Source organism: Akebia trifoliata, chromosome 10 (genome assembly GCF_017979445.1).
Source record: "Akebia trifoliata isolate Shusen 1 chromosome 10, ASM1797944v1, whole genome shotgun sequence".
NCBI lineage: Eukaryota > Viridiplantae > Streptophyta > Magnoliopsida > Ranunculales > Lardizabalaceae > Akebia > Akebia trifoliata.
In genome coordinates this window covers 5,141,517-5,156,500 of record NC_141384.1, presented here as the reverse complement: position 1 = coordinate 5,156,500, position 14,984 = coordinate 5,141,517, and the positions used below count along the sequence as shown (strand labels likewise).

General features: G+C 34.2%; 1 long non-coding RNA gene and 1 pseudogene across 7 annotated transcripts; one reads left to right on the top strand and one right to left on the bottom strand.

The window, feature by feature from the left end:
- Positions 1-416: 416 nt before the first annotated feature.
- Positions 417-6,027, top strand: LOC147392909 (uncharacterized). Of its 6 annotated transcripts, none has more exons than XR_015182265.1 (8): positions 417-657; positions 781-841; positions 1,637-1,734; positions 1,955-2,910; positions 3,005-3,065; positions 3,333-3,413; positions 3,614-4,382; positions 4,477-6,027. It is a non-coding gene; the product is annotated as an uncharacterized LOC147392909 (long non-coding RNA). The 6 variants fall into 6 exon arrangements; XR_015182263.1 differs by having other exon boundaries at positions 417-841; positions 3,614-4,378; positions 4,477-4,538; positions 4,710-6,027; XR_015182262.1 differs by having other exon boundaries at positions 417-841; positions 4,477-4,538; positions 4,710-6,027.
- Positions 6,028-7,311: 1,284 nt separating this feature from the next.
- On the bottom strand, positions 7,312-9,985 carry LOC147392908 (putative receptor-like serine/threonine-protein kinase At4g34500; annotated as a pseudogene). The gene is made up of 7 exons (XR_015182259.1): positions 9,546-9,985; positions 8,998-9,102; positions 8,762-8,884; positions 8,316-8,490; positions 8,062-8,191; positions 7,773-7,982; positions 7,312-7,560 (listed from the first exon to the last, which is right to left on the bottom strand). The product of XR_015182259.1 is annotated as a putative receptor-like serine/threonine-protein kinase At4g34500 (transcript).
- Between the last annotated feature and the right edge of the window lie 4,999 nt (positions 9,986-14,984).

Genomic DNA, 14,984 nt, shown 5'->3' with positions numbered 1-14,984 from the left:
AAAAAAATCCGTTGAGTATGTAATTTTGGAGAGCTTCTCCAAATTTTACTTATTATACCCAAATTAAAAATAAAGAAAATAAGTGAATGATTGATAATAAGTAAAAGTTAGGGTGGTAATAAAAGTTTTTTCAAAATTTTCATTTTTTTTTTTTTTGCTAGATTTACAATTTTGGGGTTTAAAGTTTTATACGAGCCTAATCCCAACTATCGAAATTAGTGTTGACATTATAATTTGTGCCAAACCTTATTAATGTTTGAAGAGTGTGTTGGGTGCCAAAAGTGATAACTGATAAATAATTTAAGAAATTGGGATCTAATAAGTAAATTGGGGGTGCCAATAGCAACTCTTTTTTTGAGTCGGTTTATCACGACTTGGAAAGGAAAATCGATCCCTAATTACGAGATTTATTGGTAAACAACGTGACTTGTGTACCATACTATTATCTTTCGCGCTCGATCTGTCTCTCTGTTTGCTTTTCCCGCGTTTGGAGTTTGGCCTTGAACCATCTTCATAATCAGGTCGATAGATTCAAGATACATGTACTGATCGATCTTTATCGATATCTATCCGTGTTTGGTTTCCATCGATTTCAGATCATTTCTCACTTGAGCGGTTTCTGTGAGGGGAATTTTCGATCGTCGCTATTGATTTGAGGTTTGTTCTTCATCAGTCCGTGAGATACATGCATTGATCAATCTTTATCGATATCAGGTCGATATACATGTACTGATCGATCTTTATCGATATCTATCCGTGTTTGGTTTCCATCGATTTCAGATCATTTCTCGCTTAAGCGGTTTCTGTGTGGGGAATTTTCGATCGTCGCTATTGATTTGAGGTTTGTTCTTCATCAGTTCTTGAGATACATGCATTGATCATTCTTTATCGATATCAGGTCGTTTTCGACGACATCTATCGGATCTTTTCTTAATTATCTACATTTTGTTCATGTTTTTCTCATTATCTTGATCTGTATCTCTGTTTGCTTGTGTTTCTTAATTTGTTTCTCTGTTAGCTCACGCATGTTTTGATATCTCTTTATAATCAGGTCGATAGATTCAAGATGCATGCATTGATCGATCTTTATCGATATCAGTCCGTGAGATTTAAGATAAATGTATTGATCGATCTTTATCGATATCAGCTAGTTTTCGGTCACATCTTTACGATCTTTTCTTAATTATCTATATTCTGTTTATGTTTTTCTCTCTATCTTGATCTATTTCTTTGTTTGCTCGTGTTTCTTGATTTGTTTCTCTGTTTTCTCGCTCGTGTTTGGATATCTCTTTATAATCAGGTTGATAGATTCAAGATGCATGCATTGATCGATCTGTATCAATATCAGTTCGTGAGATTTAAGATACATGTTTCAATCGATCTTTATCAATATCAGATAGTTTTTTATTAAGTCTTTCGGATCTTTTCTTAATCATCTACATTCTGTTTACGTTTTTTTTTTCTTTATCTTGATTTATTTCTTTGTTTGCTCGTGTTTCTTGATTTTTTTTCCTCTGTTTTCTTGTGTGTGTTTGGAGAACTCTTTATAGATTCAAGATACATGCAATGATCGATCTTTATCAATATCAGTCCATGAGATATAATTTTGGTTTCTTTATTTGTTCTTGTCTTTCAGAATCCTTCCATCGTTTTAGGATTAGTTCACATGTAGGATTAGTTCACATGTAAGCGGTTTCTGCATTACAGAGTTTGAATCGTCTCTATTGATTTGAGGTTTGTTCTACGATCTTTTATCTATTTAAATTCTGACCATCATCTGAACTTGTAATTTTTTCATCAAATGTATTGTATTATATTAAATATTAAAAAAAAATCTTCTTGATCTCTACCAGATTTATTGCCTCTCAATTACAGAAGATGGCTTTCGATTAATCTTTCGAATCTTTCTTAATTATTTACATTCTTTTTTGTGTTTTTGGTTCTGTTTTTGTAGGAATTGTTCTTGTATTGTCAACTATTATATGTCATTTGGAGCTGATATTGGATGAAAGGAGCTTAACGGATGAAGGATCGTGCGTTACAGTTGGTTACAAGTGGATTTAATTACTCCAAATCCATTAATTTGGAGGAGATCTGATCTGATATTCGATGAGATGTGTCTACAAAGGTGGAGAGAGGATGGGGGGTTGTGAGGATCTGTAGAGATGTAAAAGAAATAGGGACAAAGCCCTGAAATGATAATGGGCCTGTTTGTGAGGATATGTAAAGATGTAAAAGAAATAAGGACAAAGCCCTGAAATGATAATGGGCCTGTTTGTGAGGATATGTAAAGATGTAAAAGAAATAAGGACAAAGCCCTGAAATGATAATGGGCCTGTGTCCATTGCTCTCTGTCATTGGACCTTTGCCATGTCAGGTGCGCTTGCATGGCAGGTCAACAAATAATAAAATTCCTCTTTTTTGGTTTTTGTGGGGAGATCGCATGGGGATTTTTCCCGGGTTCTCCTCACTTGTGTGTCTCGTCTCTCTCTTTTTTTCCTTCTTTTTTTTTTTCTTTCCTTCCTTATCCATTGATATCATGTCGTCTACTCTGTCAACCACGCTTCCTAGTTCAATTCGACTAACAAATATCACTCTTGCAGTACCATTGATGTTCATGGTGTAAAAGTTGTCAAACCAATTTTATTATCCTTGAAACTTTTAAAATCAGATCATGCAATTAGACATGAAAAAATGTGTGTAAAGTGTGTAGATTGTTTCCTTGTTCACAAGGAATATTTTTCAAAGGGCATGGGTAGTCATGATGCATCCTTTGAGTTCTTCTGCCCGTCTTATGGTAACAGTTTGGAGTGTTCCCATGCTAAAAAGGTGCTTATAAATCTGTTTATCTGTTTGCTTGCGCGTGTTTGGAGCTCTGTTTATAATCAGATCGATATATTGAAGATATAGGTATTGATCCATGTTTTATCAATATCAATCCGTGAGATTTGTTTTTGGATTCTTTATTTGTATTTATCCTTCAGACTCCTTCCATTGATTTCAGATCACTTCTTACTTGAGCGGTTTCTGCGTGGGGAATTTTCGCTCGTCTTTATTGATTTGAGGTTTGTTCTTCTATCTTTTATTGTTTTCGATTAAATCTTTCGGATATTTTCTTAATTATCTTCATTCTATTTATGTTTTTCTCTTTCTCTTGATCTATTTCTTTGTTTACTCGTGTTTCTTGATTTTTTTTCTCTGTTTTCTCATGCGTGTTTGGAGAACTCTTTATAATGAGGTCCATAGATTCAAGATACATGCATTGATCGATCTTTATCAATATCAGTCCGTGAGATTTAATTTTGGTTTCTTTATTTGTTCTTGTCTTTCAGATTCCTTCCATCGTTTTAGTATTAGTTCTCATGTCAGCTGTTTCCGGATTAGGGAGTTTCAATCGTAGCAATTCATATGAGGTTTGTTCTTCTATCTTTTATCTATTTAAATTCCTACCATCATCTGAATTTCTAATTTTTTTCATCAGATGTATTGTTTCTTATTAAATATTAAATAAAATCTTATTGATCTCTGCTAGATATATTGCCTCTCAATTACAGAAAGTTGTTTTCAATTAATTATTTACGTTCTTTTTGTGTTTTTGGTTCTGTTTTTGTAGGAATTGTTCTTGTATTATCCTCTATTATATGGTATTTGGAGCCGATATTGGATGAAAGGAGCTTAACGGATGAAGGATCTTGCGTTGCAGTTGGTTACAAGTGGATTTAATTACTCCAGATCCATTAATTTGGATGAGATTTGATCTGATATTCGATGAGATGTGTCTGCAAAGTTGAAGAGGGGATGGGTGGTTGTGAGGATCTGTAGAGGTGTAAAAGAAATAGGGACAAAGCCCTGAAATGATAATGGGCCTGTGTCCATTGCTCTCTGTCATTGGACCTTTGTCATGTCAGGTGTGCTTGCATGGCAGGTCAACAAATAATAAAATTCCTCTTTTTTGGTTTTTGTGGGGAGATCGCACGGGGATTTTTCCCGGGTTCTCCTCACTTGTGTGTCTCGTCTCTCTCTTTTTTTTCTTTCCTTTTCCTAATCCATTGATATCATGTCGTCTACTCTGTCAACCATGCTTCCTAGTTCAATTTGACTGGCGAATATCACTCTTGCAGTACAGTACCATCAATGTTCATGGTGTAAAAGTTGTCAAACCAATTTTGTTATCCTTGAGACTTTTAAAATCAGATCATGCAATCAGATCATTCAATTTTACAAGGAATATTTTTCGAAGGGCATGGGTGGTCATGATGCATCCTTTGAGTTCTTCTGCCTGTCTTCATGTTTTATGGTAACAGTTTGGAGCTCTGTTTCTCTGTTTGCTTGCCCGTGTTTGGAGCTCTATTTATAATCAAATCAATATATTGAAGATGTAGGTATTATTCGATCTTTTATCCATATCAATCCGTGAGATTTGTTTTTGGATTCTTTATTTGTACTTATCCTTCAAACTCTTTCCATCGATTTCAGATCACTTCTTGCTTGAGCGGTTTCTGCCTGGGGAATTTTTTTTATCGTCTCTATTGATTTAGGTTTGTTCTTCTATCTTTTATCGTTTTCGATTACATTTTCGGATATTTTCTTAATTATCTACATTCTGTTTATGTTTTTCTCTTTATCTTGACCTGTTTATCTATTTGCTTGTGTTTCTTGATTTGTTTCTATGTTTGCTCACTCTTGTTTAGGGCTCTCTTTATAATCAGGTCAATAGATTGAAGATACATGTATTGATTGTTCTTTATCAAGATCAATCTGATTTCTGCGTAGGAAAGTTTCGATCGTCGCTATTGATTTGATGTTCGTTCTTTCATCTTTTATCCGTTTAAATTCCTACCATTATCTGAGCTTCTAATTTTTTTTTACTAAATATTAAATAAAATCTATTGCCTCTCAATTCAATCACAATGTAGGAATTGTTCTTGTGTTGTCCACTATTATATGACATTTTGAGTGGATATTATGAAAGGAGCTTAACGCGTTGTAGTTGGTGACAAGTAGTTTTAATTACTCCATGTCCTTTAATTTGGATGAGATCTGATATGATGTTCAGTGAGATGTGTATGCAAAGTTGGGAGAGAGGGGATGTGAGAATCTGTAGAGAAGTAAAATAAATAGAGGCAAAGCATTGAAATGATAATGGACCTTTGCCATGTCGGGTGCGCTTGCATGGCAGGTCAACAACTAATAAAATTCCTCTTTTTTGGTTTTTGTGGGGAGATCTCACGGGGATTTTTCCCGGGTTTTCCCTGCTGGTGTGTCTCGTCTTTTTTTCTTCTTTTCCGTTCTTTTCTTCCTTACACATAGATATCATGTCATCTAGTTTGTCAACCACATTTCCTAGTTCAATTGGATTGGTTTATGTCTCTTGCAGTACAATTAATGTTTATAATGTAAATGTACTTAAACCAATTCTATTATCCTTGAGATTGTTAAAATCAGACAATGCAATTACACCCGAAGAAAATTCTTGTTAAGTGTTTGGAATTGTTTGAATGTTTATAAAGAATATTTTTCAATGAGTCAATCCAATGCAATAACGAAAGAAAAGGGACCGTCCTACTATTACCTTTTTCATTGAGTACAATTTAATCTTTGTATTTTGTTGTCCAAGAAATAGTTTGGTGTCATCTTTTCCACGTGATACCTTTGCTCTTTCTATTAAAGATTGTGAATCATTGGAGAGCCAGTTTTTCAATCTCATTAGGCCTTCAAGGTCCCATATTCACAGGGATTGCGGGTTGAGAAATCGATAAATAGGACCGCACTAGAAGGCAAAGGTGTGCACACAACTTCTAATTCATATAGTCGTTATTTTGTTGAAATTATTACTGACTTGATCGTCGGAGAGTTCACCTTTCAGGGCAGCTGGAGAACCATTGAACGACAAGGTTAAGCAAGGGCGCACACAACTTACTAATTTATTTTGTTGAAATTATAACTGACTTGATCGTCGGAGAGTTCACTTTTCAGGGCGGCTGGAGAACCATTGAACGACCAGGTTAAGCAAGGGCGCACACAACTTCTAATTTATTTAGTCGTTATTTTGTTGAAATTATAACTGACTTGATCGTCGGAGAGTTCACTTTTCAGGGTGGCTGGAGAACCATTGAACGACCAGGTTAAGCAAGGGCGCACACAACTTCTAATTCATATAGTCGTTATTTTGTTGAAATGATAACTTACTTGGTCGTTGTAGAATTCCCTGCACAACTATTATTATTACTATCTGTTTGGCATACTTGGTGTCATCAACTACTTGGAATATGCCTTTGAGGGCAGCAGAAGGGGAAAGAGTTACCTTTGAGCATTTTTCAATGTAATATGCCTTTCCTTGGAAGTTGCCATTTGAATCATTTACCTTTGAGCATTTGTCCCAATCATAGTTACCACTAGTGCTCTCTGTGCATGGGTATGGATTTTCAAGACTTGCATGGTATCACCTATTGCCTTGAGGGTTTAACAAGTGAAAATTGAACACTTAGTTTAGAATGGGCACAAGATTGATAGAGCAAGTTTGGTTCACTGGTATTAATATATTCCCCTTAGATACAGATGTTCGATTTTTATTCATCTTTCAGATCTTCCTTAATAATTTACATTCTTTTTTTCGATTTTGTAGGAATTATTCTCACAATGCAAGATCGTTTTTGTCCACTACAATATGGTGTTTGGAGCGGATATTAGATGAAGGGAGTTTAACTGATGAAGGATCTTGCATTGCAGTTGGTGACAATTGGATTAACTCCAGATACATTGATATGGAAGAGATGTGTCTGCAAAGGTGGAGAGAGGGGATGGAGGGGTTGTGAGGATTGGTAGAGATGTAAAAGAAATAGGGACAGAGCCTTGAAATGATAATGGTCTCTGTTATTGGACCTTTGCCATGTTGGGCGCACTTGCATAGCAGGACAAAAACTAATAAAATTCCTCTTTTTTGGTTTTTGTGGGTACATCGCACCAGGATTTTTCCCGGGTTCTCCCTGCTAGTGTCTGTTTCTTTCTTTTCTTTTCTTTTTCTCCTTTTCCCATTATCCATTGATATCGTGTCGTCCACTCTCCAACCATGTATGTCCCATGTAGTACAATTTATGTTCAAGGTGTAAAGTACCAGAACCGAATTTGTTATTCTTGAGATTTGTAGATCAGACAATGCAATTACAGATGAGAAAAATGTGGTGTAAATTATGTGGATTGGTTGCTTGTTTACAAGAATATTTTTCAATGGCGGCTTGGGTGAGGTCCTGCTGATTGTATTGAATTCTTGCAATACAAAAACCCAGCAATAAAGAGAACTCAATATTCATCTAACATGAAAATGCAATGTATTAAGGAATGTCAATATGAACATAAATCATTAAATAATTTCTTCTATATATTGAAAGAAATTTACAGACTACAAAATAATAACTTCTCATATACCCAACCATACGTCTCCATCTTAAGATATCACTATCACCTCCCCACCGAAATCTTGGATGGAAATGGAATCCTATATGTGACTGTAGGATCTGCATGGGGAGAAAGAGGGGCTGTGTTTCTAGCTGATCAATTTTCCTGCAAAGCATGGAAGAAGACCTGATTAAAGTAGCATAAAAAGAACTTGGATGTTAGGGGAATTTACAATGTTTTTCAACAAACTTTGTCATAGCCAAGTATGACCAAATGAAAACAAGTAGAAAAAAAGATAACATTGTACGTTGGCTAAACGATTATTTAAAGCAATTGAAACGGAGTGAAACATAGACAATTTTGGGAGCTGAGCTTACAGCACGGAAAGGAAACTCATCTCCTTAAAGCATGCGTACGACTTGCCCCATTTTTGGTCGCATATTAGCATCTGAATCTATACAACGGAGGCAAACAAGTAGTGCTCGTTTCAAAGTTCTCGGAGTGGGGTTGGCTTGAATCAAAGGGTCCACCACTTCATCTCCACGCCTACTTGCTACCATCCCTCTAAACCATTTGACTAAGTTCACCTGCAAAAGTATCCAGTAAAATGTGTTGGGCCACATTAAGAAGTTACAATGGAGGCAAAAGAAAAGAAAAAAACATCACCTCTCCAGCTGCTCTGGCACGATCAACAGGGCTCCATCCGGAGATTATTTCCATAAGTAGAACTCCAAAACTGTACTCAGCACTGCCCTCATTAAGCATACCTGTGCTTGCATACTCAGGAGCTACACATCTGCATAAAAACATTAAAAAATTATGGAAGAAAACAGAAATAGAATTGTGGGTCCCGGGGCGGGAGCATCAGTTGTCCATGCTAGTAACCAACAAATATTTTGGGCATTAGAGAAAGAACAAACCCAAATGTTCCCATTACACGTGTGGTCACATTGCTTGCATCAGATCCCAAGAGCTTGACCAGTCCAAAATCTGAGACTTTTGCATTCCATTTTCTATATATCCACTAGAATGTTACTAGATTTGAAATCTCGGTGCACTACTTTGGGTTCTAATCCTTCATGTAGATAAGCTAATCTGAAACAAGATGATATGCATGATGTTAATGAGCAGAAAAGGCCTAACCAACAAAACATTTATTATGTTCCTAAGCAAAAGGTTTTAAAAGTTGAAATTGACTCAGATGAGAATTTTTGTTCTTCTATTATATTTTCTGTAGACTAAATCGAAACAACATACAAAAATATAGTGCAACTCAACATTTAGAAAACAATACTAATTCAAGTAATCATGATACATACAAAACGAACAAGTCCCGTGAAATGAGATATGAGATACAATCACATACCCCTTTGCTATCCCTACTGCAATATTCATTCGAACATCCCAGGTTAGAGGGCTAACGGATCCCACATCACCGTGCAACCATTGCTCCAAATTCCCATTATCAACAAATTCATATACGAGAATTCTGAACAACCAGAACAAGTTCCACAGAAATTTTAGGAAAGCAACATAGAATCCCTATTAATTTCCATATACATAAAAGGGTAATACAAACAAAAGTTGAAAAAAGGAATGTACCTTTGAGCGCCATCAGCGCAATACCCAATAAGACCTACCAGGTTCTTATGCCTTACTTTTCCGATGGCTTCTACTTCCACCGTGAACTCTTTCTCAGCCTGACCCCTACAAACAAGATAAAAAGAATTAAACATCACTCAATTTTGAAAAAAAAAAATTCTCACAGAGCTCACAACAATCTGGGATCAACCATGAAGAAATTTGATTTTTATTGAGAATTCTTGGATGATGATTACATATAGTCATTATTTTGTTGAAATTATAATTGACTTGATCATCGGCGAGTCCACTTTTCAGGGTGGCTGGAGAACCAGTGAACGACCAGGTTAAGCAAGGGCGGGGGGGGGGGGGGGGGGGGGAGCAAAAGATTCCCTGCACAACTATTATTATATATTATTATTATTATTATCTATTTGGCAAACTTGGAGTATTCAACTACTTCTCGAAGATGGATCTAAGCTTACAAAAGTGTGGGTAGCAAAAGGGGAAAGAGGATGAACCAAAGCCTATGAGTTTGACTTCAGCATTTTTCAATGTAAAGAGCTTACCGGATGAAGGATCTTGCATTGCAGTTGGTGACAATTGGATTAACTCCAGATACATTGATATGGAAGAGATGTGTCTGCAAAGGTGGAGAGAGGGGATGGAGGGGTTGTGAGGATTGGAAGAGATGTAAAAGAAATAGGGTCCAAGCCCTGAAATGATAATGGTCCTGTTTCAACTGCTCTCTGTTATTGGACCACTTTGCTTTGTCGGGGGCACGCTTGCATGGCAGGACAAAAACTAATAAAATTCCTCTTTTTTGGTTTTTGTTGGGAGATGCACGGGAATTTTTTCCGGGTGGGTTCTCCCTGCGAGTGCGTCTGTTTCTTTCGTCTTCTTTTTTCCTTTTCCCACTATCCATTGATATCGTGTCGTCCACTCTGTCAACCATATATGTCTCATGCAGTAGAATTTGATGTTCAAGGTGTAAAAGTATTCTTGAGAGTTCTTGGATGATGATTACATTTGCTGATTGGGTTTATAAAGATTGAAACATTCACTAATATAGAAAGATAATCAATCAATCCAATATTCTAAAATAACTAATTGATGCAAATCTAATATCTTCAAGACATGTGATAATATACACTATAACATTGATATAGTGTATCTCACGCACATTATTATAGTGCATACACCTTATCTTTATTAAACCAATCACATGTACTCACATGCATTGAATTGAATGGCATTCCTAATTTACCAAAATACTATTATTAGTTACAAACCTACCCTTGTATGCTTGACGTCACAAGCATTGAGGAGTCTCTGAGCACTCAATTTTTCGGAAGTTGAAAGCTAATATCCAAGTGCCTCAGTATAGATTTCTTTTACAAGAAAAAAAAAACTACTTCCCTTGATGAAACTTCCCATAATATAGTTTCATGGTTCTCATAGAATTTTGAAGAGGTTTCCTAGGCATGACAGACACCAATGCAATTAAAACAATTTGAACTTCAAATTTGAAACTCAATCACCAATCTACTACTATTTGGCATGAAATGGAATTATCATTCATCCTACTTTGATACACGTTCGAAGGTAAAATAGGCAGATGATGCATGGCATGTACATTGACTGAATAGATCTTAGACTTCGAAATGAAAATTTATAAGATGTGAGGCCACGTGTCACATGGTACCATTCATTTATTCTCGGGTGCTTGGATTAAAAGTCCAAATCCCCGAGAAGGGGTATTGTGATGGATGTTTTTCGTTGGTCACATGACACCTAGGGATTCGAATTAAACACGGAGATCTGAGCCAACTCGTCCGAAAATAAACTTGGTGGCTTGGTCACAAACCAACCATGAGTTCGGGTCTTGGTTGGTTAGGAAAATATTGGGTCAAGAACACATAGTAAAGCCGTTCAATCAGTCCAAATCCCTAAAAATCAGGGATTAAATCAAAAGTGATTAAAATCTTGATGAGGAAAAATCCCAAGAAAGAAGGAATGTATAAGAGTGAGATATTGATTAGATACTTTCCAAAATCATCAATTAAGTTTCCTTCTAAATTTGATAAGGGTAAAATCGGTAACAGAATCTAAATAGATCCTAAGATTTCGTCTCTATAAATAGGTGAACAGATGGAGTAAAGGGATAAGTTCTCCCTCTTTAAATTTTATATTATTTTTGTACTAAGATTCTGACTTGGACATCGAAGAAGTGTTGTTGTAGGCACACCTAGGGGCACGAAGAGAGGAGATCGCGAAGTATCGTTACAAATCTCAAGGTAGTGAAAGCTTTTGCATCTACAATATCTTTGACAAGTATCTCGTCAAAAAAAGAATCTTATCAAATTCTTAAGATTGCAAAAACTATCAAGCATGAAAAACCAATCAAAATCATGTTTGTCGAAGACGTGGCTCTAGAATATGTTCATTGGAGCATGGCTTCCACACTTGATAGTAGGAGCTGACAACTTAACCTAACCACAAAAACAAGGAAACATAAAGCATGAGGTGGGCATTTATCTCTAGCAGAAGAATCAAGTAAGATTTTATGTTTGTATAGAATAGGAATAATGTCTATCTAACACGTTTTTGTTAGAGTTTAAAATACATTAGGCTCCTAGCCAAGCCATTTTCTACATTACATGTAGCCAGATGTATTTAATCTCCAACCAAAATGTAGCGCGTAGACACCATAAGCTACTATAGGAGCTAGTCACCATTTTAGATCAAGATATAAATCTATACAATGGAATTAGAAATTGAGTTATAAGCTTTGATGTGGAATTTCCTAACATCCCGTTGGAGTGAAAAATTATAATAAAGATGACTTGAAGTTTCCCATTGAATGTATTGTACATCTCTAGTTGTTCTAACAAATCAATATGGATTTTTCGCTCACAATGAAAAAAATTACTCAAATCAGATGCTCATGGGAGAAAAATTTTAACACTGATTTTGGATACATAGGTCTGTTCTTTACAGAAGTCAGCTCCAGCTCCAGAAGTCCAAAGCTTGAAAAGCCACATCCAACAGAAACTTGTTTGTTACAGAAGCACATAAGCCAGAAATTGATATTCGTTTGACAGCTTTTTATTGTTGGATTTTAATAAAATAATCAGAATACCCTTAATGTTGATAATGCACCTAAAATGCATAAAAAATGAGCATAATACTTTAATAAATATATAATTACACTAAATATATGTATATATATAATAAATTTATATTAAAAAATTATAAAAATAATTATTTTCAATTTAAATAAATTTATAAATTTTATAATTCTATCAAAATTTTGACAGCATCTCCTCTTTAAAATAAGCATATGATAAAAAAATATACCTACATAATAAACAATCCCACATCCACATAAAAATGAAGAGTGTTTTGATAATAAAGTAGTGATGATGAATTACTTTTAATGTTGGTAATAAAAATGAAGGGTATTTTAGTAAAAAAAAATTATTTTTTAAGGTTAAGTTTGATTAAAGATGAAGGATGTTTTGAAAGATGAAGGGTATTTTAATAATTCCTTTTTATTTTTTAAAGTTAAGTTTAGTTGAAAATTTGATTAAAGATGAAAGGTATTTTGGTAAAAATGAAAGGTATTTTAGAAAATGAAAGGCATTTTGATAATTCCTTTTTGTTTTTAAGGTTAAGTTTGGTTGAAAATTTGATTAAAGATAAAAGGTATTTTGGTAATTAGAAAATATGAAGTGTATTTTGATAATTCCCTTTTGTTTTTTAAGATTAAGTTTGGTTGAAAATTTGATTAAAGATAAAGGGTATTTTGGTAATTAGAAAATATGAAGAGTATTTTGATAATTCCCTTTTGTTTTTTATGGTTAAGTTTGTTTGAAAATTTAAATAAATATGAAGGGTATTTTGGAAGAACAAGGATATTTTAGTAATCTCATTTCATTTTTCAAGATTAAATTTGATTGAAAATTTAATTAAAAATGAAGGGTATTTTGATAATTACATTTGAGTCATTTTACGTTTTTGACTTCCCGCAAAAGTCATTTGAAGAAATTCCCTTTTGGACAACTTCTTTTAGAAGTCACTTTTGAGTTTCAATTGAAATCCGTGAGAGTTAAAAAAGTCTAAATAAACATCATTTTTCTGACTTTTTCGATTTCAAAGCAAAAAAACAATTGGCTCCTAAAATCCAAAAGAACGAGGCCTATAGTATTTCCATTAAAAAAAACAAAAAAATCATAATTTTTTTTAGAATTGAACAAGAGATATAACAAGAAATGTGACGTATTGGATCCTGATTCCTGAGTCTTTAGAAAATGGCATTTCTATAATGGAAAATCCTTAGGGGACTTCTATAATAAATGTTGATTTAAGTAAAACACAACTGCTCACTAACACGTGGCAGCATTACATGGTATGCGGATGCAAAAAAGTTGCTCCATTTTGACTTTATATTATGTGGTACACATTCCACTTTCGTTAGGTCGTGCAGTATTTCAATTAAAATTAATTTCTCCAAAAATTAATTTCTTGACAAATGGTAATATGAAAAAATAATTTTCTTCATAAAATGTTAACTGGTGTCTGATTGCATCTACGAAAATTTGAGAAAAGGAAGTTGGCTTTTATTTCTGTAGTAGGGGTAATAATCTTGAGATAATACTCCTTCGATGTTTTACATAGTCCGATAAAAGTTTTGATCAAATTACATACTTAGATATGATTCTGAGATTGAATTTTATCGTTTATGCACAAAAAAAAACTTTCGTCATGAATTTCTCTTTATACTCATTTGATTTTAAAATATTGGTTATATAAATTTTAAAATATCTAAGAGGCAAAAAGTTAAATTCAAGAAAAGTTTTGACACCCATCATAAAATTTATCTGGCTATGTAAATATTTCAAAACCTTATCCGACTACATAAATTGACCAAAAGTTTTATCCATTTCTGTATTTTCACCATAATCCTCGATTTTTTTTTTTTCCCTACGGTATTCAGAGAGAAAATTATTTTTAAAATGACAAAAAAATATTTTCTTTAATGAAAATATTTTTTTCCAAGAAAATGAGCAATCATGCATTTACATGTCATACGCTCCTGTGAAAACCATTTGCCTTCGAATTTCCTAGCGATTGTACAGTCCCTGAGAGAGACTGTTTAGTTGGCATGAAATATTTTCTGAAAAATATTTGTACATGTTGATGAGTAAACCAAATGTTGTACATGAAAATTTTTAACCCTTAAAACCATGTCTTGCTCCTGGGATTTGATTATTGAAGAAATTTAATTAAGGGTAAAGTATCATTACATTCGAAGATTAATCAATAAGATTACTAAGCCCCTGTAATAGGATTTGCTCATGGGGAAAATGCTTAAAATTGCTTCAAGTTTCATGAAGACAACGAAGCTATAAAGGAAATATACAAATATTTTATAGATAAAATATAAGATTAAAAAGATGTTGCCGACAGATTTCTAATACCTTTATAAAAAGTTTTTTGTTTTGTTAAGTATTGATATTTTAAAAAATTATATATTCTAATAAAACAAAACTAATTGGAGAAAATAAGACATGAGGGTTGAACAGGGACATCTTCACAAAATTATCTTAAATAATGGTAAACATCAGGAATTGACAAGGCTTCATTTATAATAGAACAGATAAAAAGTATAAATAGATAGGTGGGTATAAGCAGAAATTTCCACCCAAGTATCTTGTCATTGGATGGTCATCGACATTTGTGAAGTTTGAATCCCAAGGATCATAACAGTCCCCCCCCCAGTCCCATGTAAGAACCTCAAGCTCGAGAACATTAGATGATCCTAGGGATCTATTTATCATGTTCTCGAATCCGATGGCTAGAATTCAACCATCAGTATAATTTATGGAATATGTAAGGGTAGGTCAAATATTATAGGTACAGTGGGCCAAAGATGAAGTTCAAGATATTTCCAACATTGCACGCACAGTAGACAGTGGTGGCAAATCTTTCATCCAACAAAACAA